This window comes from Myotis lucifugus, unplaced genomic scaffold (genome assembly GCF_000147115.1).
Source record: "Myotis lucifugus unplaced genomic scaffold, Myoluc2.0 scaffold_7517, whole genome shotgun sequence".
Taxonomy (NCBI): Eukaryota; Metazoa; Chordata; class Mammalia; order Chiroptera; family Vespertilionidae; genus Myotis; species Myotis lucifugus.
In genome coordinates this window covers 1-3,067 of record NW_005878565.1, presented here as the reverse complement: position 1 = coordinate 3,067, position 3,067 = coordinate 1, and the positions used below count along the sequence as shown (strand labels likewise).

At 48.2% G+C, this 3,067-nt stretch overlaps 1 pseudogene; it reads left to right on the top strand.

Moving 5' to 3' along the window:
* The first annotated feature begins 278 nt into the window (after positions 1-278).
* On the top strand, positions 279-1,117 carry LOC102440809 (annotated as a pseudogene).
* The last annotated feature ends 1,950 nt before the right edge of the window (positions 1,118-3,067 follow it).

Here is a 3,067-nt window from a genome sequence, read left to right as displayed (position 1 = left end):
AGATCACCTGTGGAGAGGATGCAGCTACCTAAGACAGGGGGTCTGAGGATCCAGCCCCAAGGACTCTGCAATGAGAATTTCTTGTTGGGAGGAACAGAGAGTGAAGAAGGCTGTCATGTGCCCCATTTATGTAGGAGGAGAACCAAGGCAGCGTGGTTTCCAGAAGCTCCGAGAAGAACACGTGTAAAGAGGAAGAGTGCCTTTTTCGCACTGCCCAGAGAGGGGCCCGTGCGGCACTGTTCTTGGTTCCCACATCACTTAAGGGGAAATTTTTCACAATGTCCAGAGCCCTTGATGTCCTGCAAATGAAGGAGGGGGATGTCCTCAAATTCCTTGTAGCTGGAACCCACCAACCTTGACTTTCAGATGGAAGAGTACATCTACAAAGGAAGAGCGATAGCATCTACATCATAAATCTGAAGAGAACCTGGGAGGAGCTTCTGCTGGCAGCTCGCGCCATTGTTGCCATCGAAAACCCTGCTGACGTCAGTGTCATATCGTCCAGGACACTGGCCAGCGAGCTGTGCTGAAGTTGACCGCTGCCACTGGAGCCACTCTTATTGCTGCCACTTCACTCCTGGAACCTTCACTAACCAGATCCAGGCAGCCTTCCAGGAATCTACACTCCTGGTGGTTACTGACCCCAGGGCTGGCCACCAGCCTCTCACAGAGGTGATTTACGCTAACCTGCCCACCACTGCTCTGTGTAACACAGACTCTCCTCTGGCTACATGGACATTGCCTGCCCTTGCAACAGCAAGGGGGCTCACTCAGTGGGCTGCCCCGGGAAGTACTGTGTATGTGTGACACCATCTCCCGTGAACAGCTATGCCAGGTCTTGCCTGTTCTCTACTCCTACAGAGCCCTGAAGAGATTGAAAAGGAAGAGCAGGGGCTGTGACCAAGGAGGGACCTCAGGGTGAATGGACTGCTCCAGCTGCCGAGTTCGCTGCTGCACAACCCGAGGTCGCCGACTGGTCTGCAGGCGCAGGTGCCCTCTGTGCCTGTCCAACCGTTTCCTACTGAAGCCTGGAGCCTCAGCAGCCACTGAAAGCTGGTCTGCAGCCCCCACTGCTCAGGCCACAGAATGGGTAGGTACAACCACTGAGTGGTCTTAAGCTCTTCTTCCATAAGCTCTTAAACAAAATGGAAATACGACTGATGGAAAAGAAACAGTTTCTAAAATAAATAAATAAGAGGAGCAATGTGACCAATGGCATCCAATGCAGCTGACCGGAAGGACAAGGTAAGGACATTGGCCACTGGCTTTGACAAGGAGGTTCATTGAAGTGGTTGCTATGAAAAGCCTGGAGTGGATTGAAGAAAGAAAGGGAGGTGGGGAGTTGGAGCTAACAAAGTAGAGCCAACTCTTTCAAAGAGTTGTAGAAGAGCAGACGAAGGAAGCGTGGTCAAGGGAGGTTTGGGGGCAGCGCTGGCCAATAGAACTTTTCTGGGATGATGGGGAAGTACTGCATCTGCTGCTGGGCACTTCAGAGCAGCTGATGGAGCTGAGGAACTAAATTTTACAGTTTAATTAATTTAATTAATATACATTTAAATAGCTACATGGAACTAAAGGCTGCTGTTTGGGTCAACACAGTTTGTAGTCGTGTTCCTTTAAGAAGTGATATTAAAATACACATGGATGCCAATAGAAATTATTACACACATGGGTACCTGAGTAACTGGATTCTGGGTAGTGTCTCTGCCATCACCACCATGTCCTTCAATCTGTTGGCGTTTGACTCATAGCTTATTTTTTACAATAAGAGAAAAAAATTCATTCCTTATGGTGAGTTCTATGAACCATTATAGTTCCAGGTGAGTTACTTAACCTCTGTATGACTCAGTCTCTCCATCTAGGACTGAGGTTTGAAATGAGGATAATTCAGTTCCCATTTTCTAAGGAAAAAGGCAGGTGAAGTCCTTGGTGGGTCTAGTTCGAATGGCAGTATGATCAGGAATTAATAGCACAGGCTTTGGATATAGCAAGCCGTAGAAGCGCCAGTCCCAGCTCTACTATGCATTAGCTGTGAAACCTCAAGTGAATTACATAAACTTCTCAGGGTTTCATTTCCTATGTCTATAAAATGAAGATAATAAGGGCCTAGAGTGTGGTGAGGCTCCAATGAGATTGTCGGGGCACAGTGCCTGCCTGCATTTGGTGGGCATTCAATAAATGTTACCTATTACTGTTAACTTCAGGCATTCGAGAGCCCCACCCCGAAGCACTGGCATGCCACAGTCTGGTGCTGGTTTAAGGAAGTGAATGTCTCCATGCATTTGTTTACATCTGAAACATAGGTACAAGGCTTGTATGACATCAGGATGGCTCAATTTCCTAAACCAGGGATCCAGGATGAGGAAAGAACTACTCTAATTTGCAACATGTGGCTCCTTCCTGGAGGTGGGTGCAGAGGCAGGCAGGTCTGGAGGACTTCTCTAGTAAGCATTACCCACGACATGAGTTATTTTTCCCAGACCCCTATCTACCAGTGCTGCCCACTTAACCCAAGAGACTAACTGATAATTCTGAGCCCAGCTGCCAGGCCAGCAGTCATCTGTTTAGAACTTCAAATGAATGCCCCCAGACCCGCCTACTTTCTCCACATAGTGCTGCAAGATAAGTCTCCCCTGGCTCCTGATAAAGGCTTTGAAGAACATCTTGTCTGTTAACAAACAGCTTTTGATGATGCCTGAGTTTGATCTTTATTTTGTTCTTATTCATCAGACTTCTTTAAATGGGTTCTTTCACACTCCTCCGATTAGCCTAAAGGAAACCCCATGGAACAATGGGTCCACTTGTCCCTGGGTGCAGGGAGTGCCTGTCTAAAGACCACATGGGCCTCCTGCAGGGCGGAGAGTGGAGCGAAGGGTTGGTGATGCTGCCAGCACCAGTGGAAAATGGATTAAGAGCTTCAAAAGCCACATAGTATGGAAGAGCAGAAACACTGCACATAGCCCTCTGGCCAGGAGGACAATCTGCATTTACTTTCAGAGAAACCTTGTTTTCCTCAGACACAGGCAGCTTCTTCCTGGGAAAACCCAGGATCATCACTAGTGTCCAG